Consider the following 18,985-nt stretch of genomic DNA (forward strand, 5'->3'; position numbering starts at 1 on the left):
TTGCAATATCAAATTTTTCTTCTCCTACAGGAGATCCGAGGCTATAGCATCAATGTTTGATGCATGATATTGTGCATTTAATTTACTTCACAGTATTAATTATAGTTGGTGGTTAGTTTGCAGTGGCATAGGCAGAGGGGGGCTCACGGGGCAAGACCCCCCTCCCCCCCTTTTGTGCAACTCCAACTGAATCGATAATCACTAGTGCATGGTGATGCTATATAGTGATCTATTTCTGCACTGCTAGTTACTAGAATGATGTCATTCAATGGAAATGTGGGCAGGGCTATCTAATTATATGCGCATGCTGGCTGAGAAAAGTGCATGATGACCTTTAATAGAGGAGGAATACCAGTGTCAAAAGGTCACTGATCAATAGCTTCCCAATATCCCGGCTATAGGCCACTTATAATTATAACCTAATAGGCATCTCATGCACCTATTTTAAAATGTTATAAGGCAATTCATTTTTGCTGTTTTCAAGTGTTTGCAATCCTCCACGAAATTGTTTCACGAATGTAGTTAGTTACCGAGTAATTGCCATATACCGTATAGTACGTGCAAATTTATATAATTCTATACGAAAGTTAAGCTTCAGTTTTTTTGTCTGCGTTTTCATAAAAAGCTCTGCAGTGCTAAACGCGTTTTGTTTGAGTATTGGAGTACCGTACGTATTACTAATCGTGTGAAAACCTTTCATATCATAAAACCAAGAGTTTATGATAGAGAGAGAGTATCGAACGTAGGCATACTGTACATCAGATGTATGCGGAGAGTAACGTGACTTCCTGTATCTGTCACAAGCTTGGAATTTGCACACTGACCAATCCAGTGTGGGTGATGTAATCTATCAAGAAAGTAGATTACATCACCCACACTTGGATGGGTTGATAGATTACATCACCCACGCTTGGATTGGTCAGTGTGCAAATTCCAAGCTTGTGACAGATACAGGAAGTCATGTTACTCTCCGCATACATCTGATACACAGTATGCCTACGTTCGATACTCTCTCCTCTATCATAAACTCTTGATAAAACTAACTTTTGCGTTCTAGCAAGAATCATGATATCATACAAGCTGTAATACCAGTATATAGGATTTTAATTTTGCAAAGTGACCAACACTCGCAAAATTTACTTGTTTGACGCTCGATAATACGGTCTACAATAGACTGTGTTAATTGCTATTCTGGCTCTCTGAAGTAGTTATGGCCATGCACCTCGATGTACCGGCCATTTGGTTTGGCACGCATGGGTTGCTGGCTAGATATTTATTGCATAAAACTCGCCCTGAAATGCGGCCACTCGCTATTCTGCATACTGGCCAGTACTGGCTGCCTCAAAGTATATCACATGCAGTAAAAACACCCCGGTGAAGGTCACCAATTTGAGTGGTGAGCTTCACCATTTTTCTACTTCACCAGTGTAAAAGACTGAAATTCTCACTATTGCTCTTTTTTCACTACCTAAATAAACGGTGATCATCACCATTTTATTTACCATGTTGTTGGTGAATTGTAACAGTGATCCACAATAATGGTGATTATCACCTTATTAATACCATTTTATTGGTGAAGATCACTGGCAGTTCTTGTTAGCAACATACCCGGTTCACCAATAATATATTTACTAGTTCACATTCACCATTGTGGTTTGTACATTTGCTCGTAGCTGTACATTTGCTTGTAGCTGCATGTACATAATTATAAGATTCTAATATAATTTAATACCCCTAGCCTATATATAATTATAATAGCCCATGCATGCATGGTCCAAGGTCAACAAATGACAAAATTGATTATGGCCCCTTAGGCCTATATATATATATGATTATGTGCATGCATGCATATAAGAGTGGCAGTTTTCTGACAACATTTGATTGTATATAGATGTCATATATATCAGGAGCACATTCTGTAATGTGCTCCTGCAGCAGTAGCTAGCCCTGTACTGTACACATGTACATGCATGTCTATCTATAGTCAGTAATTATGTATAATTATTATACTATTATATTATTGCTGTATCCTATAGCTACAGGGGTGCACAATGACGAACCAAGTTGTCAAGAAGTTGTCAAGAAATTAAATTAGCATGCATGCATGCATACTTAGTACATTTCGTACCAACGTTAAACAAAGTCTGTTCTAAAATACAATAGAAAATGTAACGTACGTACGTGTTATAATTATGTCCATGATTATGTCCAACAACAACTTGTTCATCAAAAATTAGCAGTATCGATTAGATTGAGCATTCACTGACAACTCTCACAGCCTCCTGCCCTTCAACAGGGGATTGTGAGCGTTAGCCAATAGCATCTTCTAAGTAGGGTCCTTTAGTACTTACTTCACTAGGTCAGTCCGACGTACACCACTGAAATGCGTGTGCAGATTATGGCTAGAAAAAATTAATGGAGAGATTAATTCCTATACTTATACAGTATGTAATATCAGGAGTACATGAATAGGAGTAAGCAACTACTATACAGCCCATACAAACGTGTTGTTATCTCACTGTGTCATGTCATGTCATCATACTACATGTGTAAAACGCCCACATCTCAAGTGGCCTACAACCACAATCAAAACAGTGTGGTTAATTACATGCATTGTGCAAGCACACTTGGTAGAATAGGTCCAGGTAGCTAGCTCTTGCACAAAATGAAGAAAAGCAAAGAAACATGAACACAGCAAAGCAACTGTGATAGAAGTTGCCAAAAAGCTTGCTAGCATTGGTGAGAAAATTAACTGAAGAAGTAGAGAAGCTATACCACAACTAGAGATGTACCCTGAGAGAAAATAGGTTTTTAATCTAAGGAACAGGATGATGGCTTGGTGAAGCTTGCAGACCGCCTGTGCAATCAATACAAACAATTTTACATCAAGTGTAGAGGCAAAGATGCATACTTAAATTTTCAAATTCAGTGGTACGATTTCCTACATTGCGTTGCATCTGGGGTAGAAATGAAGCTCTCAAAAGACTCACAAGTAATCGACTCAGACTATGAAGAAACTCCTGCTTTTAATCTCTTGTTATATACTGCTGTGTCTCTCAAGGTTGACGTTGTTTCCTCAGACACACAACTTGCTGCAAGTTGTGTGTCTGAGGAAACAATGTCAACCATTGCAAGTAAGAGATGGAGCAACTTTAGCAGCTTGTCACACCTCTAGTTTAGTTCTCTCTATACACGGTAACCCGGCACCACACACAATGCTAACTGAATTGCATTGCATCAAACATGTTATTCAGTAAAGATTAGTTACCAATTTCATGGTGAACAGCCAATTCCGTCTTTTTCTAAGGTTAAGCATTCTCTAGATGATATTAGCTGAGTAGATCTAGATCTATGCTATTCTCTAAGTCTTGTATATATATAGTTTCAGCCTAGCCTGCACATGCACTTGCACTCTTGTTGACAATTTCTGTGAGCCTACCATGCAGCCATACATGGTCATGTGTACACAAAGTAACCACAGTTTACACTACTACAAGTGTTTGTGACGTATTGAGATAATAACGAATTTATATGGTGTACATAGTAGTTGCTTACTCCTATTCATGTACTCCTGGTAATATACATGCATACTTGTAATTATGTGTCGGGCCATGGCAACAAATAGTAAAGAGACCCATAAAGTAAAAAACAAACAAAAGTGGACTCACCTGGCCATGGAGGGAAGGCCAACCTGCAAAATATTAAAAATTCGTGACAAAAAAGTATGTATATAAACAGCAGTGGTATAATAGTTATGTACGTTACTATAATTATAGTAGATTTAAGACAACATTAATTTATGTAACGTCAATGAGTAATGTGTCAGAGGGAAGTAGGCGATACTTTACACAAACAAAGGTGTTTTAGCTGGTTTATGTTGCGTAATAGTGTAAATTGCCACGCCCCTGTGACAAATTATACCTAACCAACTGGGTGCACAGAGGAGGGAGGACACGATTAACCTTAGCTCTAATTAGCTAATTATCGCGACCTTTTAATTACATTCTTTAAACGATTCATCTTTTCTTTCTTTATAACCTCTACATATTGGGACACACAGAACAGTACTGTAGTATGAGTGACAGGCAATTCTTGCAGGCACAGAGCAAACCATACAAATAAAGGGGTGCTAGAAGCTAGTGTCATTGATGTTCTTCATGTTGGAGACACTCTGAACTAAACAATTCCATGTTGCAGCTTTATCACAAAGACAGGAGTGCCTGGGGTGCTTCTCACAGGGATCTTGGAGACAGGAGTGTCTGGGGTGCTTCTCATAGGGATCTTAGAGATAGGAGTACTTGAGGTGCTTCTTATAGGCCTGGGGTCCTATTACCTTCAGGTCCTGACAACTTGGCCATAGGGGTACCTCCACTAGTAGGAGAAAAGGCTTACTTTGCACTAGCTCTTGTGTCCAATATGTAGAGGTTATAAAGAAAGAAAAGATGAATCGTTCAAAGAATGTAATTAAAACGTCACGATAATTAGCTAATTAGAGCTAAGGTATGTTAATTGTGTCCTCCTCCTCTGAACTGGGTGTGTAGAGTAAAGCATGGAAATTCAAGCTACATGAAAATCCGGACGATTTAGCACGACAGCTAGCAAAAACAGAAAGAGCTATGCAGAAACTAACTTGACACATAAAGAGAAACATACCTTGTAATCGATCTGGTGCGGTATCAGCTTTCAGCTTTAGCTAATTGATGCTCTAAGTAGCTCAACTCGAAATTGCATCGCATTCTCCGAAAATGCAATTATCCGCACGTTTATTTTGCATGCTCATTACCTCATTATGAAGAAAGCTGTGAAGCTGATACCGCACCAGATCGATTACAAGGTATGTTTCTCTTTATGTGTCAAGTTAGTTTCTGCATAGCTCTTTCTGTTTTTGCTAGCTGTCGTGCTAAATCGTCCGGATTTTCATGTAGCTTGAATTTCCATCCTTTACTCTAGTTGGGGCTAGGTAGACATCACATGAGCTTGGATGTAGCAAATAAAGACAAAATGATTTGTGATGTCACAAATCAATGAATATCATTGCTACGTCAGCAAAAACGGGCAAAGAGCAGCAAAATGGAGCAAAATCACCATTTTTGACAAGAAGGGCTGCTCTAGCAAAGAAGAGACTGGTCTAGCTCCTGTAAGTTAGCACAAATGAAAAGTATACTATTGTAGTACATGTTCCTCAAAAATCAGACCTTAACTAGCATAAACTCAAAAAATCAATGCCTAACACATTTGCTACTAAAAATTTACAAAATTCTTTGTATCTCAGAACCTACTAACAGCCTGCACTTCCTCTGGATCTCAAAAGTTGCACAAGGTAATGATGTACTTGCACAACAAATTTTAGATCTTAACTCAAACATAATTATAAGATAGTTCCATGCCTAACATATTTTCCAATGTACACATATTCTAGCAGCCATTTGGAATGATAATGTCATATGATGTAACAGGTGGTGGTCCACTGGAAGCGCCAATAGTTGAACTTTCAGTACCTGCACTCAAATTGATCCAATCACATTTAGTTTAGAAGATAATTATACACAAAAACGTAAAAAAACAAAAGTTCTACTCTCTTTGGTTGTTGCACTGTAGATATATCTATATACCGTACCCTCGCGAAAATAAGCCCATCTTGAATAAACGCTCATCCCCTCTTTTGCTTCGAAGTTCTTGCACAAGGGTATTTTCACTCCACCCAGAATGAAGATTTTGAGCATGCGCAGTAGCTAAATGCCACATGTTGACTATTAATTTTAGTGAAGAAAGGACGTTTTAGGTAGGAGCGAGTACGACTATACTCCTTGCTGGACCAAGATCAGACATATAACTTTCTCTGTATGGATCTGTTTGCCCTTGAAGATGTATATGCAGGGAACAAGTAGTCCAAGAAAGTTATCACACAGGCCAATTTTGCAGGTTACCTTGCCTTGGTTTTCTGAAACAAAGTACCTGATAGCTGCTCTGTAGGAGTATGACCTATCATCCTTTGGGAAGTTTCTGCTACATACATCTGACATCGACACAAGTGACAAGCAACGAATAGAGTCAGAGTCCACTTCTTCTTGTTCATTCTCTTGTCTTGCTTTATCATACTCATGCATTAGTTTATAACATTGTTGTTGTCAATGAAATGTTCATACTATATGTATTAAAATGAAAATACAATAGAATTATCTTAGAGAAAAGTATAAACCTCGATTTGAGGCTGCGGGTGGGCGTATATTGTAATGAAAACTCGCCGTTCGTGATTAAACGCCCAGTCCCCTAATAAGCCTAGACTTCTTGCAAAAAAGGGTGGGCGTATTTTCGCGAGGGTATACGGTAATAGGAATCTTTGTCCTACAGTGGATTTCAGTTGCGTTCGAATTTGCGTTGACTTCCGTGTTGCGCTATACGATAGGAAAAACACGGGAAATTATTATATTGTCACGTGAGCTTCCACGTGAAAATTTCAGAGCCTTCTCAGATTATTCACAGTACGTGTCTGACAGTAACAGGGACTCTGGCTGGCCTGATTACATGGAGAATTGTGACTACCAGTCCCACTCGCCATACCCTGGGCCTAGCCCTGGGTATATCTCTATGGGTCGTTGTTGGCAAGGCCAAAGTAGAGTGGAAGTTTCAGCACCCAAAGCTACAGTTAGCGCTGTTTCCATGTAATACTCTTTGTGTACACAGTGTGAAACAGCACGGGTTAGGGTTTCCCCTTCAAAATTATCTTCTAAACACTACGTATATTCGGTAAAGGTAGTGAACCCAGTACGCAAGTCCGAATACACTGTCAGAAAGCTTAGTGCTTATGATCGTTTCTCCTCATTTGATGAACTAACAGAACAGTTGCAAAAGTGTTTGGGCAAAATATCACCCAGCCAAATAGGCTACATTGAGCCAGGGCATGGATTAAAGGGGAAGCAGAGGTGGCTTTATACAGATGAAGATGTAGATACCATGTAATACTATGACATTTACAAGAGAAAGACTGAGATTCTGCTCTGGTGCTTTTCTGAGAACCCTGAAGGATCTGAGATCACTATACATGCAGTAAATCGAAAAAGCAGAGACAAGTTCCAAATCTAAGAAGGAAGCAATTGCTTCAAAAATTAACGAAGTTGAGTGCATCGTGAAGAAACTTCAAGATAAGCATGGCAAGCAATATTCAGTAGAAAAGTGTAATGCTTGGGTACATTTGATTCATATGGAAAAACACGATTCACACAATGATCCTCCAGATTTACCATACTTCCGAGGAACAAAGAAACGAAAATTGCAGACTGCTAGTGAAGGACGCGAGAATTCTCCACCTTCACCTCAAGCTGCCTCTAAGTCTTCACCATCAATTATTACTTCTCCCAGTAAAAGGGTTGGCCTCCGGAGTCAGTGCATTGAGCAGTTAGTTAAATGGCACTCACTGCTTGAGAAAGGTGCCATTTCTCAACTGCAGTATGATGAAATGCAAAAGGCAATCATGGAGGAAATTAAATCCAACTATTGACTGTTTGTGACATTGCTAAATTCGAGAATTAAAAAATCAGGAAATTGCTTGCCTTCAAATCAAGTATTGTGTATGAATGACAATGTGTAACTATATTATATGAATGGAATGCACAAATTATTTTGAGTAACCGCTGTGTCGAATCCAAGCAGTACAATGTTCACTGGAGATACTATCAAAAGCTGAGTGTATTATATCAGTTGGGTTGGTGACAATTTGCAGTAGGTTATCGTGTTTCCTTAAGTAGTTTTTTACAAAACTAAACATTTCTTCTGCCGGATTGAGATCAGGACTATACGGTGGAAGAAATAGTAAAAGTATGCCCATTTGTCTGAATAGATCTGTGATATCTTGAGTGTGGTGCACAGACAAATTGTCCATTATAACAATTGAACAAGGATTAGATCCATTGAATGATAGCATGTTTGGTATGAGGGATCGTCTTGCATAGTCAAAGAACACTTCCGCATCAACATTAGACTTAGTAACTTCAACAGCTACTACACCATCAGTGCTCATGCCAGCAATAGCATTAACTCTTTGCCCACGACTCAACAGGCGTTTATTCTGTGGTGCCAATCCTCTTATTGCATATCCATACTTTCTGATATGATCTCTGGCATATGAACCCGTTTCATCGATAAATACAAACTGGTCTGGATTAAATAGTAAACACTGAGCCATAAATGCTCCACGGAGTGTATAGCACCTTTGGAGAGCTACTTGTTGAATCTTCTTTCGATAAATACAAACTGGTCTAGATTAAATAGTAAACACTGAGCCATAAATGCTCCATGGAGTGTATAGCACCTTTGGAGAGCTACTTGTTGAATCTTCTTTCGAGTGATTCCATATCTTCTAAGTAGCCGATAAATAGTTGGGGGAGTCACCACAACCCCCATTGCTTCCTCCAATTCGTGGCACACCTCAGAGAGATACATGCATAGATGGATCCTCGAGCACCATCCCAACTGTATATATTTCTTCATGTACACTTAGCTTTTCTCTCCTTTGTTCGCTCAATATAGGGTCTACTTTTCCTGTTTGCTGAAACTCGTAAATATACTGTATGCTGTGCTTGCTGCAATATTTAAGATAGTAGCTATCTTGTCATAGGCAAGATTCATACGTACATGTATGCAATTCCCTGTAGCGTCTATTCCAATTATGACAATCTTATTGTATTTTTATTTTAATACATAGTATGAACATTTCATTAACAACAACAATGTAATGCATGAGTATATATAGGAGCTATAGTATGATTAAAGCATGACAAGAGAATGAACATGAAGAAGTGGACTCTTGACTCTATTTGATATTCGTTACTTGTCACTTGTGTCGATGCCAGATGTAGCAGAAACTTCCCAAAGGATGGTAGGTCATACTCCTAGAGAGCAGCTATCAGATACTTTGTTTCAGAAAATCAAGGCAAGGTAACCTGAAAAATTGGCCTGTGTGATAACTTTCTTGGATTCTTTTCTCTGCATATAGGACTACTTGTTCCCTGCATATAATCGAGTGAAAATACCTAGCCTCGATTCAAGGCCGCTTTAGAAGCGGCCTGGTATACCTTGTATGCGCATGCGCTTACATTACCCCAAAAAGGGGGTAATCCGTGTATTTGTGGATACTGTCAGTAAAATAAACATGTATACTATTTTGTATTCTAATTTTAGTGGTCCGTGTTACACACTTTACATATAGCAAAGATGACTAGCTCGACTGACACTGAGTTCTCTTCCTCTCTGGCTTATGCCCTTTCTTGTGTGAAGAGAAGTTATTTAGTTCTGAGGGATAAACAGCTTGACACTCTACGGATGCTGTACGAAGGGAATGATGTTTTCCTGTGGGTTCCTACTGGATATGAAAGTCTATCTGCTACCAAACTTTGCCTTTTTTATTCGACAAGAAGCTGGATAGAATTAGTTCTCCTCCTAGTGAGCGTAGTATTGTCCCCTAGTGTCTCTAATGGTAGATCAAGTGACTAGTCTACATGATCGTGGTGTTCCTGCTGGTATACTCAGTGGAAACAAAGGGGTCGATAAGAAGTCCAAGTGAGTGCTTCACCTACCCCCAGAATACTCATAAGGCAGTGCCAGTCCTCTATACAAGGCTCTAACTGCTCCAATCGTCCACTGCGAGTGTCCGCATCTCGCATATGTTTTTTGCTACATCGCTGTCTTTCGCAAGTCATCTGATCGCCACCTGACATAACAGTAAGTTCAATAGAATCTTTCAAGTATGAATGTTTCTCGATCATTATGTCTATCATGTCTGCGGCCTTTGCCTCATTCTTGTGTAGAACATCAAGGACTACAACCTCAGATTTTTTGGCCATCTCTGTGCTGTGGGGGTGCTTAATGTGACTGACAACACACCGTTTGTACCGCTGGAGGGGCTTGATGTACTCGCACAGTATTCGACCGACTAGAACGACCAAATTTTCTTGGATGCCCTCAATGTCGGCCTTTGTAGGAAGGAAGTGAGTTATTTTTAGGGAACCCAGGTTAGGGGGGAAAAGGTTGAGACTGGAGATGGTCCTTTGCCAACAAACTGTACATTTGCACTAGCTCACCATGATGGTCACTACGTATGTCTCTAACGCCCTTTGTTTTAGCAACGTTGTCCCCCACGAACTTGAAACATGCACCCTCATCAATCCAGGCATCGATAGGACGTTGGTACAGCTTGCTGATTTTCGTGACCAACTTCAACACGGCACAGTAACTGATAGTGACACTAAGATGATTCAGCCTGGAGTATACCTGTGAGTAATTCAATGTAATCATAATTATATAAGAGGAGATGGATTGGAAACGGAGGTAGCATCGCGTTACATTAATTTTTAAATCTGTGTACGGTTGTGCAGCACTTGGGGAAACGATGTTTCTGGAATTAAGACCACTGCAATTAATGCATTCAAAGCCCCCCTAAAACAACATGCATTCTCATGCCCTCTATAATGGTGAGCATCCTTTGGAAAAAATACGTTTTTCAAAATAGCTACAAAGAGTGTCATGCTCTGAGATCTTTATGAGTATGCTTCTAGCTAATGGTAATACTTAATTATCAGTGTACTGCATGTGTCAATCCATACGTTCCTCAGGTGACAGTTGGGAGTATACTGCAGGCACTATCTAGTCTAGATTTTACTAACGTTACAATCATACATACATTTTGTAGCCTCGATTAAACCCTGGCCTAACGTGGCAAGGTAACTTCCGTTTCCAATCCCTCTCTGTGATATAATAATTATACCTGTATCTGAAAATACGTAGTGGACACACATCATACATGTACATGTACATGTACAAACCTTTTTGTTTACTCTACAGTTGAAGAGTACGAGAGACAGAAACGACTGAATACCACACATTCTTGTGTTACGCTCTTTCAAGAGAATTGCTGTGGCCATACACATCCCAGGGTAGTGACTCTCTCCGCGTTTATGCAAGTTCCTATGATCTGAACGTCCTACGATCGTCTGGATAAGCCTAAATAGAATCGGAGACTTTCGCTGTAGTTCAGACACAGCCTGTTTCCACGATAACGCTTCCACATTGTCAATTGGAACCCGGTGAAATAGAGAGACAAACTCCCCAGAGTTACGACATAGAGTGGAACATTCGTCGTCAAGAATTTTCACCACACCCTCTACCAATTGGTCCTTCAGTGAAGGGCAAGAAAATGCTGCCTTGGCAATAGACTGAATGTTGCCACTATTCAGTGCCTGGCGTAATTTCTGGAGACTTTCATCTACTTCCGCAGTCACTGTACTGGGTGAGCTCACTGTGATCTGTATATTGTTTAATTAATTAGTGTGATTTTGGTGTGTTTACAGTATCAGATCTGTTATCCTCACCATAACTGTTTCAGTCAAACCAGGCTTGGAAATATCTCTTGCAACACCTTCTGAACCTTTAAGTTAATGGCTATATATTAATTTACGTTCATTTCGTTTGTAGGTGGTTTAACATACCGTCAACAGAAGAAAACTGCTCGAGATTGGTCAACTCTAACAGCGGTGGCTGACGAGGACAGTCTGTGTGCGCTATGAAAAAGAGATGATTCCTGTCATCTACATATATGATTTGTTGCAATCAACCTACGTTCCTCCCTGGTTGAGAAAGCAAGCCTTCTTCCAGGTGCTCCTACTGTCAGACGTTTTGCTAGAGGTCTAGCATGGACTGTGTGAGGTGATGCTTCAAGCCCACTGGTGTCTTTAGTTCTCTTCCTACCTGATACCATAGGACTACAGATGGAAGCCTTATTTCGACCCTGCTCAAAACCACACTTAGCCATACTTCTAAAGGCTTTAAGTTTAGACTCCAGAGACTGGAATTTGTTTGTGCAAGCTCTACAAATGTATGAAGATAGCCCATCACACTCACTAACTGGCAGCTCTAGCAATTTGCCAAGTCTGTCTGGAAGGCATCTTTGAACAGACTCTTTGCTGAACAGAGCTGAGCAGCGAGCAGAAGTAACAATGTTGCAGCACAATCTGCATATTCTGGTGGCTGCCATTGTCTTGAACGTTCTACCACCAACCACGCAGTCTTACGTATTTTTCCTTTGTGTACTTTGTCCGATTTTATCACTTGCTGTAAAGCGGACTTGAGTCGAGGCTAGAAAATACCCTCATGCAAGAACTTCGAAGCAAAAGAGGGGATGGGCGTTTATTCAAAATGGGCTTATTTTTGCGAGGGTGAGGGGCTGCTCGGGTGTAGTATTACTGTAAAGGTGTTATCACCGAAGGGGTACAAGGGTAGCTAAGAAACGGGGGCCTGAGGGTCCTGGTAAAAGTAACAATGCTCGAGTATATATAGGTATCTAAGGGAACGAGAGGTAACCAGTTGCCAGGCTTCACTCTCAAGCTGTTTACATAACTGTAAAGTGCACGGCCTCTTGGTTCTCGAAAATACTTTCTACTCAGACTATTGTTCGAATTTATGGCAAGACCATGGCTGTCTCGAATTGGAGGCACAACGCTGTGGCAACAGTACTGTTGGAAACTTGAGCAGCTCCAATACGGCAGCCCCTCCTCCAGTTTGCATGAGAATATAAAGGCAGGCATGCAGGTCTGGCCTGGGAACCCACTCTGACGAGGACTGGTCTAACTGCAGGCAGGTCGGGCCTAGAGCTGATCTATATACAGTATAGTGACAGCAAGCGTAAGCATGCATGATTGCAGAAAACGTACGGTTAGTTTGTAGCCAATGTAGCCAAGCATTTGTATATTGCTTTGTGGTAGAAGACAATAGCTATAGGTTTCATGCAAACAGTTCGGCATTTGTGGTAAGAAATTGCATGGTTAGTTTCAAAGTTAGTGCATAATTATACTTCAGGTGTGTATATATGCTGGTCTATATACAGTATATAGTGACAGCAAGCGTAAGCATGCATGGTTGCAGAAAACGTACAGATAGTTTGTATAGCCAAGCATTCGTATATGACTTTGTGGTATAGGCAAGGTTTCATGCAAACAGTTCGGCATTTGTGGCAAGAAATTGCATGGTTAGTTCCAAAGTTAGTTCATAATTATACTACAGGTGTGTGCAGAGGCAATAATTATACATGTGCACTATTATAATTAAGTGTTCAGTTCAACGTCGTATATAAATTCAACGTGGTAAATATTCGGCTGTGTTGGTTGATGAAGAAAGCAGCTTATCCATGGAGTTCAACCACAGTTCAAGTGTAATGGTCCCTAGCGGGAACTCTTCAGTGTGGGGAAGGTGTGGGCCGGTCAGTGGCCAGTAAAGGAAACTCCAAGTGTATGTAAACCCCTCAGTGTGGGGAAGATGTGGGCCGGTTAGTGGCCAGTAAAGGAAAGTCCAAGTGTATATGTAAACCCTCAGTGTGGGGAAGATGTGGGCCAGTTATAGTGGCCAGTAAAGAAACTCAAAGTGTACAGAAACCCTCAGTGTGGGGAAGATGTGGGCCGGTTAGTGGCCAGTAAAGGAAACTCCCAAGTGTATGGAAACCCCTCAGTGTGGGGAAGGTGTGGGCCAGTCAGTGGCCAGTAAAGGAAACTCCAAGTGTTGTAGACAGAGTTCCCTCAGGGTGGGAAGGCTGGGGCCGTTCAGTGGCCAGTGGAGGAAACGCTATATATACGGAAGGTGGGGGGTCAGTCAGAACATGTCACATTGAACCCTAGTCCCGCCGCGCCCCTAACCAATTTCCTCTGGCCGCCCAGTCCCTGAAAAATAGCGATGGACCAAAAATGTAGAGGACATTGAAAAAAAAATTAGTAATAATGATAGGTACCATTGCCGTGGTGAATAACCTATTGGACAACAGGCCAGTGATGGAATGTGGAAGGAGAATAGTTAACCCAAAGTTCACCGGTGTAGGCCTATATACTCATTGTAGAGGCAGTATGTTTATGGTTTCCGCGTGGGAAACCCGTTGTTATGGAAGGTCCCTATAATATTATAATTAGAGTATAATTGTGGCACAGTCATGCAGGTCAGTCAGTATGATCACTAATGTGTTTCGTTGTGAGGGGGTGTACCCTCCGCTAGGATCAGGCAGTGTTGTGGTTGGAAAGGACACCCTAAATCACGGTGCCAGGTTATGGCGGCAGTTAGGGGGTCAGGTGTGACAGGCATGGGAATGATATAGTTCCAGCCCTGCCAGTTGGAGCCAATCCCAGAGAAAGTGGTCAAGCAGATAGTGAACTTATCGTTGGAGATGAGAGATCTCAGGCCCGAGGTATGAATAAGGGGAAGGAGGAAAGTTCTGAATGTGCCCAAAAACCAAACAGTAGATGTATCGGGCAATGGTCCAGTGCTTCGCCGGATATATCATGGTACCAGTTCTCCGCGGGGTGTTGCTCGGGCCCACTGGGTTTGGGAAGTAGATGGTAAAACTGAGTTAGTCGAGTAAATACAACTTTGTTCAGCTTCAGTTTTGCAGAGGAGAACGTGTTCTGGGGGCTGGCCGATAGCCATGACACCGAGAATATCCCGGACAATCCACCAAAGGCCGACTGGAAATGGCGAGGGGGTGATACAAAGCCGGGAGTGGTGGCTCATCATAGTGAAGGTCGGGGCCCACGAGTTTGGTATGGATATAAAAGTAAGCCAGTGTGACAAATGCCGTTTTGATCACATATAGTTTGGCTCAGAATGTGCAAAGGGTGGATCAGATGGGTCAGGTCATGCCTAGTGGGTACCAAAAGGGCTCACCCAAACTGAGACGGATAACAGAGCTGCGACTCATGTTTGTAGATAACCTGGATAATAGTGTACATGAGTGTCAAGTGTAAAAAAATGTATACGTGTACATGCATGTATGCGGTGTGTGGTTATAGAATATCAACGACTAGGGTTGTCCGACCATCATATAAATGGCTATAACCGGGAGTTGTGACTCAGGTGAGACACATTTCCCACCCTAAGGCCGCTGTTAGTTACATACTTGTTTCAGATCAACCTCCCTCCTCAGTTTTGCTCACCTCCTCAATTAAGTCACTATTGCTGATGTCAGCCATTATTTGAGGTCAAAGTCCTTTTTTTTGCTGACATTACATTATTTTACCATGTGCCATGTGCAAGTTGCATTGTGCACCAAAAGCCATTGCGTAAAAAAATTAAAATTATTTTTATTTCCTTTTGAGAATTTTCGTCAGTTCAAAAAAACAGGATATGATGTCATCAAATAATGGGATAATGAGTAATGAAGACCTCCCTCCCTCATCGGGGTTGAGCTAGATTCTCATCTGAAACAAGTATGCAACTAACAGTGGCCTAATAGGAAAGGAAATACTTAAATTATATTAGGCTTTGTCCGCCCTCGGGTGAGAACAGTAGGGAGTGGGAAACATTAAGTTGTTTCTTCACTCACTAAAATGGCAGTTTTAACTATAGGAATGTACCTTGTACGGGGATCTTAGCTGTTTGGAGAAGATTAGGTTGAGTGCTTACGAGCAATAGTGACCCCATTGGTGTGGAATCATTGAAAATCAATGTTGGTGTGTCCCTTCGGCTAGACGATGCAGCATCCAGTGAGTATTTGGAAAAGGAAGTGCACAGGAGAGAAAATTGCCATTTTAAAGTGAGCAGATTAGGGGTTTTTCCCAAGTTAGGGAGGTTGATTGTTAATATCTCTCGGATGGCAAGAGTGTTAATTACAGAATCGACCCAGAGTTGTGTTTGTTATAATGTATATGGCTAAGTGGATGACGTTGTGAGAAGATTGTTGGATTGGGCCAACCTACAGGCTTGGTCCGGTGGTACACCCATGCAGTGGATCAAAGGTTGTGGGCCATGGAATGAAACGGAAGAGTCTTTGTGAACGCAGCATTGTCATTATTTGGGGGCTGAGATCGGCACCCAACACCGTGACCGAGTGTGGATGGTAAAGCGTCTAGGGGTTGCCATGCACTATCACTGGTAAAATAGTGTGTTAAATAGTGCTGATGGCACCGCTTATTGAATATGTGTGGCACTATAATTATTGGGACGATTTTATCGTGTGTGGAGCAGATAACTGTGCAATCAGTGGCTTACAGCTGAAAGACATTTGCAGGCCTAGCAAAAGAGAAAGTAGAAGGTCCCACGACATGCATTACATTTCTGGGGTTCAAAATTAACTCCGTAGAGGAGCAAGCTCGACTGCCGATTGCAAAAGTAGGGGTTGTTGGAAGAGTGAATGCAATGCAAAAAAAAACAGAGTTGCTGTCAATCGTTGAGAAGCTGCAGCACACAGCAACAGTAGTTGGTCAGGATTGCTTGACCAAAGTGCCGGTGTCAATAAGTATAAACCAATTGAATGCTGGAGCTCATTCGGAGTTTTGCGTGGTTGGAACGGTATAAAAATGTTGGCTCTCTAAGCAAGTTGGTCCCCACAACAGTTCTAGCTGACGTCCGAGGCCTCAGGCTGCAGGGGTTGTGGGACATTCTACGAGGACGAATGGTGTCTGGCATAGAGTATACTAAAGTAGAGGATAAAACATAACATGGCGATCAAGGAGTTCGTGCCAATTGTAGGGGCGGCGGTATTGTGGGGAAGGCACTGGGAAGAGCGATGGTAAATTGTCGATGAAATAACCAAGTGGTGGTAGCAGTCATCAAGAGTTGTGCGAGTAAAGAAGCTTTTCTCATGCACCTCAGGGGCGTAGCCAGGATTTGAGAGAGGGGGGTGCTGGATGAATGGATTGTCTGAATTACCAGTGCGCTCCGGCGGTGCAAAATATGCCCCAACGGGGGGGGGGGGGTCTGGGGGCACTCCCCCAGAAAATTTTTGTTGTTACATGCTCTGAGATTGATTCTAACGCAATCTGGCTAAAGAAATGAGGGTACTGCTGCTTTGAGGGTACTGGTGGTTAAGCCACATCTTCATCTGAATTATGTCCTATAAAATGCATTGTTTTGAGTTGTGACAATTAAATCATGCAGCTGCTAACCAGGTTCTGCTTGTGAATTAGCAGGACAGGGTGGCAAGCCACTTGCAGTTTTGCAGTGCTGCTCTGTGAACTGGGCTCAACTGAAAGAGTGACATGATGATGATGGTGATAGCTGCTGAATAGTCTGCAACTCTGTGGGGGACCTTGGTCTGCTCAGCCCACGTGGCTTTGCGCATGTGCACTGGCTGGAATGAAATTTAGAGGTGGAGCTAGCTAGTTGGAGGTGGAGTGTTGAGTTGATCGCAACATAAGAGCTCTAATTTTCTCATATCAGCTAGCTAGCTACATGTAGCTTAGCTAAGGAACTTGTGGAGCAGAGTCTGAGGCCAGAGGGGGGTGCTGGAGCACCCTCTGCCCCCTCTGGCTACGCCACTGCACCTATAATTATGGGCTTTATATAGTGGACAATTTGTCACGAGATCGCTTATCTGATTTTCGCCAGGCACATCAGGAGGCTCATGCGTCTTCCTGTCGAGTAGTACCGAGATGTTTGTCCGTAATGGTTAGCCAAGTTCTCCAGAAGAACCTACAGTGTTGGATAGAATAAGTAGAGACTTATGTCATTGCATGCATGGTATTGTGAATGGGTGTCGAAGTAAATAATGTATATGTGTACATGTATCTCACGGCTTATCCTACGGTGTGCACAATAAAAACATACCTGTCAGCAGACTGACAAGATTTTGAGGACCCCGCTAGACTGGCCACGAGGCCGAAACTGCAACTGGTCCAAAAGAGAATACGCAGACTGGGAGTGTCAAGTAGCTCAAAGCGGGTCGGTTTAACAGTAAAATTTGCAAACTGGTGAAAGCAGCTCGGGCAAGGAGGGGAAACTGAATGAGCCAATTATGTTGTGCATGGAGATGCAGTGTGCTGTGCTGTACAGCATGTTGGCATGCAGGCCATGTTTTTGGAATCAGAGATTTGAAGATAGGGCAATCAAAAAGATAAGAAATGGTAGATAATACGTTCCAGGCTTACTGTATAGAACCCGGCACTAAGAGGGCAGCGATGTCATCAAGGTTGATAGACTCTCATGCACTCTTCATGAATGGCGAGACACCATCTCACACTGGCAGTGGCATAAGGTTTTATATAAAGTATTCAGCATCACTGCATGTTGTCATTGTTAACCATCACATCATATAATTATGATGACTGAGTAGTAAGTGTATATATACTAGTGATAAAAAGGAATATGGGGGGGTTATACTTGGAGGGAAAGGCAAGCCTTTTTAGTGGAGGGTTTAGGCTGTCAGGCATCTTAAATTAGGCCATCCAAGTATATTTTCGCAATGGATGGAGGGGAAAAATAGGGCCAGTATAATTATTCTAGGCCATTAGATATATTTTCAGGCAATGTATAGGTGATGCTATGACAGCAGGATTTATAGGTGGCAGGATCTGCAGATGATTTATGCCTACTGGCACGCCCCCCACAATAGGAGCCACGTGGAGCTATCCACATGGTTTTGTGTGTCTTAGAAAGTATATCAGATCAGTGAAACTATAGTTAACTACTATTTTCAGGTCAGTTGTCCAGAGGCATGTGTTTGGGCGGTTGAGCATGCGTAGATCTAGATGTCCTTATAAATGATAGTAATCAAACATTATTTTTGCAGGCATAATAGTCTCGGCATTGAAAAGAACAGACATAATGAAATTAATGCTGCATGCCTATTAAATGGCTGATTTAATAAGATACATATGAATTGCAGTATTATCTTTTCTGCCTACTAAACTTGTAGCAGACATAGGAGTAATCAGACTACCAGCATGACCAGGCAGGACAGTCGAAGTTCATCAAGTTTCTTAGCACCAACGATAGTAGGCATTAGTCGGGCGCCGCCGCCCTCTACCGTTGCCCGGAAGGAGGTCGGGAATCAAGCCTATCCACAGTTTTGTTCTGTTGTTGGAAATCCAACAATTCCACCAGCTCCAATCAGATTGCAGTATCTCAAGGGGATTGATCACACCCACTCAACTGTACCACGTGTGAATTTTGCACACGTTGATTGACTGAGAGGCGAGGCCAACACCCACTTTAATAAATGATATTCATCGCTATTGATTAG

The 18,985-nt window shown here is 41.8% G+C and overlaps 1 long non-coding RNA gene across 1 annotated transcript; it reads left to right on the forward strand.

Annotated features, from left to right (window-relative positions):
- The first annotated feature begins 9,209 nt into the window (after positions 1 to 9,209).
- On the forward strand, positions 9,210 to 11,912 carry LOC135348955 (uncharacterized). The gene is made up of 5 exons (XR_010398823.1): positions 9,210 to 9,717; positions 9,804 to 9,983; positions 10,166 to 10,268; positions 10,837 to 11,281; positions 11,467 to 11,912. It is a non-coding gene; the product is annotated as an uncharacterized LOC135348955 (long non-coding RNA).
- The last annotated feature ends 7,073 nt before the right edge of the window (positions 11,913 to 18,985 follow it).

Source organism: Halichondria panicea, chromosome 15 (genome assembly GCF_963675165.1).
Source record: "Halichondria panicea chromosome 15, odHalPani1.1, whole genome shotgun sequence".
Lineage (NCBI taxonomy): Eukaryota > Metazoa > Porifera > Demospongiae > Suberitida > Halichondriidae > Halichondria > Halichondria panicea.